Source organism: Chrysochloris asiatica, unplaced genomic scaffold (assembly GCF_000296735.1).
Source record: "Chrysochloris asiatica unplaced genomic scaffold, ChrAsi1.0 scaffold00037, whole genome shotgun sequence".
Lineage (NCBI taxonomy): Eukaryota > Metazoa > Chordata > Mammalia > Afrosoricida > Chrysochloridae > Chrysochloris > Chrysochloris asiatica.
Genome location: NW_006408555.1, coordinates 19,230,102 through 19,242,052, shown reverse-complemented (window position 1 = coordinate 19,242,052; position 11,951 = coordinate 19,230,102). Strand labels below are relative to the sequence as shown.

Sequence of the window (11,951 nt, the reverse complement as noted above, 5' to 3'; positions counted from 1 at the left end):
TGGCCCAGGATCGGACATTGTTTCGTTCTGCTGTGCATGGGGTCACTATGAGTCGGTTCCAACTCGATGGCACCTGACAACAACAACAACAACATATATTTTTATCTCCCATCCAGTCAAGTGTCTCATTCAGTCCAGCCCAAGATCACATTTTATTTCTACTCCAGTCTTTCTTTCTGATTCAGCTTGTGATTATTGGGGCTGGTGAATGAAATCGGGGTGCACTGAGCTAGGCGATTGCCTTCTGAGGTGGGTATGGATACTTGCATGGACAATGATTACAGAAGATGGAAAGGTGTATTTGGCCTATTTGCAAGATTGCTGTGGATAAACTATAGTAATAAACTACCCATGTATCTGTGCTTGTTGTTACATTTTATTGAGTCAGTTTTGACTCATAGTGGCCCTGTAGGGTTTCCAAGGAGCAGCTGGTAGGTTTGAACCACCGACCTTGATGTTCACACCAACCATTTGGTCCAGTGCCTGCTCTACAGCACCACACCAGGGCTCTCTATGTATGTTTCCTGATTATTTAAGGATATTATTCCTATAATCCCTGGAACGTTTCTTGTTTTAAATGTAGATGTTGAGAGAGTGTATCCATCAGCCTTCGCTGAGTAGTGCTACAGTAACAAATAATCATTAAGTCTCAGAACCCTACAACAAAGTTGTACATTTTTTACACTCACATTGGTTGCATCTCTGTTCCATCTTTGTCTTCCTATTATTTTCATGCTAGTTGGGAAAAGAGAAGGCATACAATGACTTCTAAAATTTCTGCTTAGATGTAGCATACATCACACCCAAGCACATGCTGTTGGTCAAAACAAATCATATGGCCAAGCCTTTGGGGTCAGGAGAAGTATAGCCTTCTCACAAGGAGAGACACTGTTTAGGAATAATAAAACAAAACCTCAGAGATTTTGAAAGAGAAGAATCATAGGGAAGCGTCCCTGCAGCTATTATTAGAGGAACAAACCTAATCCTTTAACACACTTCTGAGCTCAGTAGAGACTGTTGAAGCAATATGAGAGTTAAGTGGTGAAGAGCATGATCTCTGGAGTCAAACTTCCTAGGTTCATGTCCTGGCTCAATTGCGTCAATAGATCTTGGATAGGTAACTCCACACTTCTGTTCCTTAGTTTCTTCATGTAAGCACGCCTCTCTCATAGGGCTGTTTTACACACAATAAGGGTTGACTGTTGTTGCCATGATGATGATTGGAAAACCATTGGTGAAAATACATCTCACCCACTCTTCTCAGGAGGACCCAAACCCTTCTGTTATAGTTGGATTACTCTGGGTCTTTTCAACTATAAGAATGCCATATTAAAATGTAGGTACTTCTGGGATGATTAAAATCTGAAGTTCTTATCAGCTAATACCTTGAGAGCATTTTCTTGTAGGATGGAATCTAAGAAAGGGTCTTGGAGACAGGAGACAGAGAACACAGAAGTTGGGGGCCACCAAAATAAACATCCCTCAGCTAATGGTTTTACCAAAAACTGCTATAACCAGACCAAGGGTTCTCTTCCAAAAGCACATGTTAAAATCCCTGGGGGATGCCCAGGCCACATCCCAGACAAATGGTTCCAAACTCTCTGTGGGTGGTGTGCATGACTCTTAAACTCTCCCAATAACTCCTCTGTACTGCCAAGTTAGATTAGTGCTGGAGCAATCAGCCTACGTTCCTCTTAGAGTACTTGATTACCTTCTCCTTTTCCCATGTTTTACTCCACCATCCATCTGCATGAATCCCGATTTCTCTATAGCAAGTCAACTGAAGTTACCAATAGAGCAAGGCTTGCTCACAAAGATGGCCAAAGTCAAGCGTTTGTCTTTCTCTTCCTCCTGATTGATCACTTTATACAATGATAAAACTTTTAAAAGGTTGAGCCTTAACTGAGTCTGGGACTGTGACACAATTAATCAACCCCTTGAAAAAGCATGGTACATTATGTGCTTTAAGCATTGATCCATTTCACTGTACGTTAGCCTAAAGTACAGCCTAGACCCAGGATATTGGATCCATGAGAAATGGTCGGGGTTCTGTCAATTGTTCTGTGTCTCTGCAATATATATCCATGCAGTAAACCAGATGGTAGAGCAGGACAAATTCCAACATGTCATAGAGAACCTCAGTCAGTCCCCAATCACCCCAAATTACTAAAAGTGGAAGGACACAGAAGGGAAAAAACCCAATGATGGTGTTCTCTTCAAACCGGCTTTCACAGCACCTGGATCACAGTAATACTCTATTGCTTGTCTACAGGCTTCCAAGCTCCTCACCTCTTCTTAATTTGATTACAGGCATGATCTGGCCCCCTAGCACAGTATCACTCTCCACCTCAAAAAGCACATTTTGGAGGTTTGCTCTAAACCTACTAAAACTACCATGGCTTGGGTCATGTGCACTTAAATGACTATGAGTAAGAGCTGACTCAGTGGCACTTAACTACAACAACCCTAAAACTAAATGTTATAAGACCGTTTTGTTGTCAAGTGTCATCAAGTCAATTCCAACTCATAGTGACCTTATGCACAACAAAACGAAACACTGTCCAATCCTGCGCTAACCTCACAACCGTTGCTACACTTGAGCCCATTGCTGCTGCCACTGTGCCAATTCATCTCATTGGGGATCTTCCTCTTTTTTGCTGATCCTTCATTTTACCAAGCACGATGTCCTTCTTCAGGGACTGGTCCATCCTAATGACATGGCTGAAGTAAGAGAATCGAAGTCTGATCATCCTGGTTCCTAAGGAGCATTCTGGTTGTACTTCTAACAGATTTGTTTGTTCTTCTTCTGACAGTGCATGGTACTGTTAATTCTTCTCCAACACCACGACTCAAATGTACCCATTCTTCTACAGTCTTCCTTATAAATGTAAAATATATATTTGCTTAAGAATGTATTTGCTCCTATCAGGCTCTGTTGTAAAATGGATACATACATAGGTGGTTATAGCTCCTTGATGAATTGACCTTGAACTACTTACTATATACTGTCCTTCTTGATCTCTTTAAATTATTGTTTTACAAAAGTCTTTTTTTATCTGATATTATTTTGTTGTTGTTGTGTCCCTTCTCAGAAACCCTGTATAGAGTTTCTGATAGCAATTTGTGAGTTTGAACTGCCAACCTTTCAGTTACCAGTCCAGTGCTGATCCTACAGCACCACATCAGGGTTCATTAGTTATTGCTGTTGTTGTTAAGTGCCGTCGAGTCAGTTCCAACTCATAGTGACCCTATATAGGGTTTCCAAGGAGCAGCTGGTGAGCTTGAACCACTGACCCTTGCCATTCAAACGACTTTGCAGTCTGCTGCGTTAGCTGAGAGTGCCACACCAGGACACCAGCCTTTATTGATATCCACCCATTAACAATATCTAGTATCTTTGTAAGGTGCCTTCCAATTAATCACGATTAATCATGTAAACATCCCCAGTCTCCTTTGAGTATCACAACAGCCCCAGGGGTAGCCCAGGCAGGATTTATTATCCCTGCTTTATCCAAGAGGAAACTTGCTGGAGAAGTGATTTGAGTTGCCCAAGGTTAGGAAACTCATGTTGGAATGGGGACACCAGGTTGTAAGACTTGGATCCCCAGGCTTTAGCAACTCCTTGCTACAGAGGAAGTCAGATCTTCACTGGCCTCAGGCAAATTCACATTCTAGTTAAAGAGCCTTTGGTGCCTGTCTTCCTGTCTTCAGGTGTCCTTCTTCCCTGTGTCCGCCCAGTCTTCAGCCCTTACTTTCACCTAGCCTCTCAGGCTCCAGAAGTCTTTCTCTTGCGCCCCCTTTGATACTGTCTCGGTGTTGGCTGGTCTAGGGGAAGAATGCAAAGCCCACCTCCCTGTGTGACCTGACTGTGTGAGTTTTCTCCTCTGTAAAAGAAGATTATGACTTGAACCTATTTCTCAGGGCTGTATGACTCATGTACATAATGCACTCCAGACCTCGGCTGGCATTTAGTAGGCACTCCAAAAGGGAAGTTGTTTTAAAAAGCACTTATTAAATATGTAAGAGGGGGGCTTCAAAAAGTTCATGGGAAAGTGGCATTAAAAGATAATGGAATTCTTCAAGAAATTTTTTGAAGTCCATTCCTATACTAGGTATAATAGCTAACATTTTTCAGGACCTAGGAGTCTTGATGTGGCACTGTAGGATAAACACTGGACCTCAAGGTCAGCTTCAACTGTGGGGTTCGTGGTTCAAATCCCCCAGCCACTCCTCAGAAATCTTACGCAGGGTTGTTATGAGTTGGAATTGACTCCATGACACTTAACGACAGCAGTGCATTGTTCTAAGTACCTTTCATGTATTTTTTTTCACTGAATTCTCATGACAACCCTATGATGCAGGTACTATTATTACTGCACTTTATAGATCAATAAACTAAGACACAGGCTGCCTAGAGACAGTGAAGGGTAGAACTTGGATTTGAGCCTAAGTGCCCTAACTCCAAGAAGCCCCTGGTGGTGCAGCAGTTATGCACTGGACTGCTAACTGAAAAGTCAGTGGTTCGAGCCTGACTGCCACTCTGCAGAAGGAAGATGTGGCCAACAGCTCCGTAAGGATTACAGTCTTGGAAACCCTATGGGGCAGTTCGACTCCGTCCTCTAAGGTCACTGTGAGTCAGAAGTGACCTGATAGTGGTGGGTGTGGTTTGAGGGCTGAACTCAAGTGCCTGCATTCTTGACTTAGTCATAAAGCTATATAACACCTCCAGTTGGAAGGGATGGGTAATAAACTGTCCACATTGCTCCTTGTGGCTTCCACTTTTAAATAAGAATCTCTCTTAATAAAACAGTTTGTGCCTACAGTGCTTTTATTAAAAAGACTGTAAAGTGGTGGAACGTGAGATATTATAGCAAGGAAGACAGATAATTCATAGGAAGGAGGATTTTGTTGCTGTTGTTTTTAGGTGCCATCCAGTCAGTACCGACTCATAGCGACCCTATATACAACCTTGGCCAACCTCACAATTGTGGCCACGGTTGAGCCCATTGATGCTGCCACTTTGCCAATCCATCTCACTGGGTTCTTCCTCTTTATCTCTGACTCCTCACCTTACCAAACATGATATCCTTCTCCAGTGACTGGTCCCTCCTGACAATATGTCCGAAGTATGAGAGATGACGTTTGGCCATCCTGGCCTCCAAGGAGCATCCTGGCTGTACTTCTTCCAACACAGATCTGTTGGTTGTTTTGGCAGCCCATGGCACTTTCAATATTCTCCTCCAACACCATAACTCAAAAGCATCAATTCTTCTACAGTCTTCCTTATTCATTGTCCAACTTTTGCATGCATATAAGGTTACTGAAAATACCATGGTTTGGGTCAGGCGCACCTTAGTCCTCAAGGAGGACCTTAGGTGCTGCTAAAACACACATTTTAAATTGGGAAAGGATCACAAGAAAATGTGAACAGTTCTTGTTTATGTGGAACCGGGCTGAGCTGGGGTGAAGGTGGCAGGATTTGTACTTCCCGTTTTGTGCTTCTCTGTCTCTGCATTTTCAAACCCAGCTCCACATAATGGTTTTGTTTATACCAACAGGATTTATCTGAGCAATGAAACTATCATTTTAGTTTATTTGTTATTTTCCACACTTCATTAAGAAATCAGTCAATGTCATTTTTTTTTTTTTTAATTATGCCATAAACCTCACCACTTCCTCCACTTTGATGTCAAGCTCCTTACCCTCAAGTTGCTTATTGTCTCAGTGTGGAGATAAGACCAAGCTGAGCAGAGGGTTGGCCCGCACAGCAGGATGGGATATAATTAAGTGCCCAAGAACGCAGGGCCGTCTCTTGAGACTGTAGGAGCACAGCTCTCTTCCCAAACATGGTATTTTCCCTGATGTTTTTTTTCCTCCACCAGAAATTTTCCACTTTAATTATGTGGGTTAGGTTAGAGGAGTTCACCTTCGGAACTTTAAATGCGCAAACAGCTAATCCCTTCCATAAGACACATTTCTGGGAAAGCCCAAAGATGAATGTTTACAGCCTATGCTGGGGAATAGAACCCAGTGAAATTCAAAATGATTTCAGCATTATGTGCCCAGGCCCCCAGAAACAATTTTGGGACAGCTCTCGCCTTTACATTCTGTAACTCCAGCCTTGGTTGTGATGAACAGTGGGCTCATTGACAATGCTCATAGGTGACTATTTTTGTTGTTGTTGTTGTTTTTTTCCTTTTCCTGGTTTTGCCTTAAATATGAGGAGGATGGTAATTAGAACCATACTTAAAAAATTAAGTCTACTACCTAAAGGAATGAAGTTTATTACAATTGCTAAGCGTGAAGTAAGCAGACATCCCTTGGCATAGATGGAGGGGGATTAGAAAAGTTCATGGAAAAATGGAATTAAAAAAAAAACACATAAAGTTTTTCTATGGATTTTCTGAAGCCCCCTCATATGCCCAAAGTATAGGTTTGAGCAGCTTGAGCATAGAAACTGGTTCATGCGTGCATGTGTGTGTCTGTGTCTGTGTACATGCACACATCAATACATTGATGTATCAATAAATGGAATGCATTTCTCAAGTAACAAGCATTTGACAAGCAGACAGCAAACATGACCCCCTAATTAAGGTATTTAGAAGGGTCATTCCTCAGCAATATTGTGGCATGGTCTCATCAGGATCACTTCAGAGAAACGAGGGACCAATACTAAGTATCAGTTTTCTCTCTTTGAGTCTCAGTTTCTTCTTCAGCCAGATGGAGTCAGTGATACCCACTCTAGAAGATTGTGGGAAGTATGAAGGGAGGTACACAGCAGCGTACACCACGCAGAGTGTTCAGTGGGTGAAAGTGCCCTGTTTGCAGAGGATTTCCTAGAGGAGTTAATGGCTAAGAGATAAGGGCTCTCCCTCCTCCTCCATTCAGGGCTGGATAGAATCTACAGGTCAGTCCAGGTAGATTCCGAGGATGATCAAAGAGCATGCACACCATCATCATCCTTCTGTCTCACACCTAAGGTCTTTAGGAAAGGACATCATAGTGTAGTGTGTATAAGCTCAGTTAAGGGTCTGAATACCTGCTTTGGCTCTTAGGCAATTCACATCACCATTCCCGAGGATGTTGTGAAGAAAGAATGCTTTTGTGAGTGGCACGTGGTCCACATGCAACAAGTTTGGATCTGCAGTTGGCCACTCAGCTCTCCAAGAGGAACCTGCCAAGCTCCTCACAGAGAGACCTGCAGGCTGCAGGTGAGGCTGAAGTGGCTTTCCAGAGAACCGGGACTCATGGGGGAGACCCTGCTTGGCCGATCACTGAAAGGTTGAAAGTTCAAGCCCATCCATTGGCTTCTTCCTTCAGTGCCATTGCTTCTTGATCATATGCTGCCTCTTGAAATGCCCATGTTGTCATTGTTATTAAGTGCGTTAAGTCAATTCCAACTAAGAGCAACCTTGTACAGGGTTTCTGAGGAGCATTTGGTGAGTTTGAACCTCTGACCTTGTGGTTTAAAGTCCAGTGCTTACCATACAGAACCACACCACGAGTCCGTTTTGCCCATATAATCTTTCAATATTGTAAGGATCAAAGGTTTTCTTCAGTTATTTCAGCTTGAGAAATGCTGAGCATGTTCTTCCCTTTTGGTTTTCTAACTCTAGGTCTTTGCACATTTCAGTATAATACTTGGAGAGTTAGTCTTCTTGAGCTACCCTTTGAAATTTTTTATTCAGCTCTTTTTATTTCTTCTTTTCTTCCATTCACCATAACTTCTCTACACACTAAGTTGTTTTGATAACCATTTGGGTCTTTTCTTTGTTTCCTGTCTTTTTAATGACCTTTTGCTTTCCTCCTGTATGATGTTCTTGATGTCATCCCTCAAGTTTTCTGGTCTTCAGTGTAAAATGCATAAAACCTGTTCTTGATATGATCTCTAAATTCAGGTGATGCATCTCCAAGGTCATATTTTGCCTCTCATGGACTTTTTTAAAGTTTATTCAGCTTCATCCTGAACTTGCATGTGAGCAATTGATGGTCTCTTCCACAGTTAATCCCTGGTCTTGGTTGGCTAATGATAACTGAGTTTTCCTACCGTCTCTTCCCACAGATGTAGTCAGTTTGATTCCTGGAATACCATGTGGTGACATCCACGTGTATGTTGTTGGTTTTTTTGTGGTTGTTTTAAAAGGTATTTGCAATGAATACATCATTGGTCTTACAAAATTCTATCACACGATCTCCAATATTGCTTCTATCACCAAGGCATATTTTCTGACTACTGATCCTTCCTCTTGTTTCCAACTTTAACAGCAAAATCACCAGTAACTCAATGCATCTTCATTGCATGTTTGATCAATTTCAGACTAAAGAAGTTGGTAGAATTCTTCAATTTTTGTGGTTGGTTCACCAAATTTGAATAATGGTGATATTAACTGGTTTTCCTTTTAGATGTATGGAAATTATCCTATCACAGACAGCACTGTACTTCAAGATAGATCTTGAAATGTTCTTTTTGATGATGAATATGATGCTATTCCTTTCCAATTTGTCATTTCCAGCATAGTAAACTATGTTATTGTCAGATACAAAATGGTCAGTAGCAGTCCATTTCAGTACACTAATGCCTAGGTTATTGATCTTTATACCTTTCGTTTAATGTTTGACAACTTCTAGTTTTCCTAGATTCAGACTTCATACTTTCCATGTTCTCATTATTAATGAATGGTTGCATCTGTTTTTTCCCAGTTTGAGTTGTGCCCCATCAGCAAATGAAGTCCCAAAAACTTGACTCCATTCATGTCATTATGGTCAACTCTTCCCCTATTGTATTTGGAGGGCCTCCCACTCTGAGGGGCTCATCTTCTGGCACTAAACCTGACAATGACCTGCTGCTGTTCTTCATAATCTTTTCAGGGCTAACCATTCAGAAGTAGTCCATCTTTCTTTCTTCCTAGTCTTACTCTGGAAGCCCTGCTAAAACCTGTCGACCACGAGTGACCCTGCTGGTATTTAAAAAGACGGATAGCATAGCTTCCATCATCACAGCAACACACTAGTCACCATAGACGACAAACTGAGATACATGACTGCCAGAATCAGGCACTCAACTTTAAGCATTTGGAAAAATTACCCAGCTACTACAATAGGTAGTAGCTCTGGTAGCGTAGTGGTTACAAATCGGACTGCTAACCTCAGGGTCAGCAGTTTGAAACTACCAGCTGTTCCATGGGAGAAAGATGAGGCTTTCTGCTCCTGTAAAGATTTACAATCTCGGAAACCCTGTGCAGGGTTGCGATGAGTCAGAACCGACTCCATGACACATAACAACAACTACAATAAATGGAGACTGGATTCTAAAACCTAATCCCCTTCTAGCAGTCAGAAAAGACTTGAGTTTTGTTACAACAACCATCGCAAAAGTCCTGTAGTGTAGCACAACAAAGTCCATTGTAGTCCTGGACATCAATCCTGTCAGTTCAACCCCTTATGTGGTACCATGAGTGCACTTGATAACGCTTTTCTATCCAAGTCTTGTTGGTGTTGCTGTTGAGTGCTGACTCATGGCAACCCAGTATAGGCTTTCTGAGGAGTGGCTGGTGACTTTGAACCACTGGCCCTGTGGTTCAAACCAACCTTGAGGTCCAGCACTTGTCCCACAGTGCCACACCAGGACTCCAAGTCTTAGTTCACATCAAATGATTGGGTGGAACCAATCATTTGGCATCAGGGTGTGTGTCAGAACTCTGATGCTGGTATCGGTTAGTCTTGCCATCCTACCTGTTTAAAAGGAGCCATTTCAGAAGCAGGAACAGATGATCTCAAAACCATCAAGATAGAAGAACCAGGAGTGGAATGTGAGATCTCTACCTGGAAAGGAGGCAGTGGCATGAACAGATAGATAGCCTGCGGCCTTCATGGCCCATGAACCAAGTAAAACTTTTGTCTACAGGTGGGAGACAGGCTTCCAGAATTTGCCCTTAGGACATTTACAGACAGGCAAAAGAGGTTTTCTAACACTTGCCAAAGCAGGACAGAGGCCGAGGGGCCACATGACTGAGAAGCCAAAGACACGAATGAAACATGCTTGCATTAAGACAGAGAAGAGGCTTTCCTGACCAGAGAACTGCTTCATCCTAATTTTTCTGGTCCTGAATTGTACCCTATTCACTTCCCTACTAGAGCTCATAATCATGAGTATTGTCTGTGAGTTCTGTGTGGTCACTGCAGTGGATTATTGAACCCAGATGTGAAGCAGTGAGTGCTTTGGGAGAGATAGATGGTTGGTGTCAGAAGAAGGCAAAGAAGGTTGTAGGGTGGAGACATGTCTGAAAACTGCTTCATAGGAATTGGCCTTGTGCTAATTTTAAGTCTGAGTCTTCATACACAAGTCAGACATGATCTCCATACCTTTGTGCTCTTATCCATATGAACACAAGCACATGTAACCCACCTCCATGTGGAAGGAGCATGCATCACATGGTACATTTCATTGGTCAGAACAAGTCAAATGGCCACACCTACCTTCAAGAGAGAGAAGTACAATCATTCTGAATACATGGAGTTGTTGTTGTTGTTGTTAAGTGCCGTCGAGTCGGTTCCGACCCATAGCGACCCTGTACAGGGTTTCCGAGGGTGTAAATCTTTACGGGAGTAGAAAGCCTCATCTTTCTCCCACGGAGCGGCTGGTAGTTTCGAACCGCTGACCTTAAGGTTCGCAGCCCGATTCGTAACCACTACGCTACCAGAGCTCCTTGAATACATGGAGTATAAGGAAACAATTCTTGGTACACAGTATCAATGCCTGCCATAGCCCCCAAAGCCAATCTCTTAACTCCTCTGATAAGCTTCTTTCTGATGATCTTGTTGCTAGCTTCTGCTGAGCTGACTCTGCCTAAAAGCAACCTCCTGTGTAATAGAACAAAATATTGCCTGGTCCTGCTCCGTGTTCCTGGTCTGTGGTATGTGTGAGTCCATTGTTGCCACTGTTGTAGAGTGTCTTCCTTCCAAGGGGGCTTATCTTTCAGCACAATACTGGGCGGTGTTCTGCTATGCTGCATGACGTTTATATTAGCTATTTTGTCAAGGTCTAGTCTGTCTTAGTCTGGAAGCGCCACTGCAGCCTGTCCACCATGGATGACTCAGCTGGTATCAGAAATATTGATGGCATAGCTTTCAGCATCATGACAACATGCAAGCCACACAGTATGACAGATGGGCAGAGGGTTGATAGCTGTCTATGAAAGACACTGCTATTGTTCCAACTTGCCAGGCAGTTACAACATCCCTTCTCTAAGCCCAGTACAAAGTCCCTGGGTTTTAAACTAACTAACTAATCAACAAGTGTTGCACAAATTACAACCTGGCCCCTGACCCCTGGCCCTTTCCTGCCTGTCAGCAGCTCTCTGTCATCAGTGACTGCCCTCCAGAGACACTCGCTGAGTTCAGCTGAGCCCACGGCCACCTATTCCTTCATCCAGGAGCGTCCTTACTCCTCCATCCATCACCAGGGCCCCTGCAATCTCACCTGTCGATGCCCAGCTCTTGTTTGATGTCTCAGTTCCGGAACAGAGATGCTCCAGCTGCTACCTGGGAAGGCTCCGGCCCCCAAAATATTTAGTTAGCAGCCATTTCGTTAAGTGGAATTGACTTTTTATCGGCTTCCCTCCATACGGCTGCCACCAGCGAAGGCTGTTTCCTCCTTCCCTCTTTTCTGCCTGTCAGTCCACTCCACATTCTTATCGGCAGCCTTTAGCTCTGATCAATACTAACCGCTGTGTAACAACTCACGCATGGCTGCTCTGGTTTGCATCGATCAGACCCTTCTTCCAACAGGTAGTCAGCGATTTGAGGCAATGACTTGAGATAAACACCTACTTTTACTTCGGGCTAATTCATTTCAGGTGGATTTCAAGGAGGCTCAGCACACTGTCTCTGTTGGACAAGCTGAAACAGAGTTGAGATCAACTCCCCTCATCCTTGAGATCCTAGGAGGCCTT

The 11,951-nt window shown here is 43.1% G+C and overlaps 1 pseudogene; it reads left to right on the top strand.

Annotated features, from left to right (window-relative positions):
- The window catches only part of LOC102819601, a 23,161-nt pseudogene extending 11,560 nt beyond the window's left edge, over nucleotides 1–11,601 (top strand).
- Nucleotides 11,602–11,951: the final 350 nt, after the last annotated feature.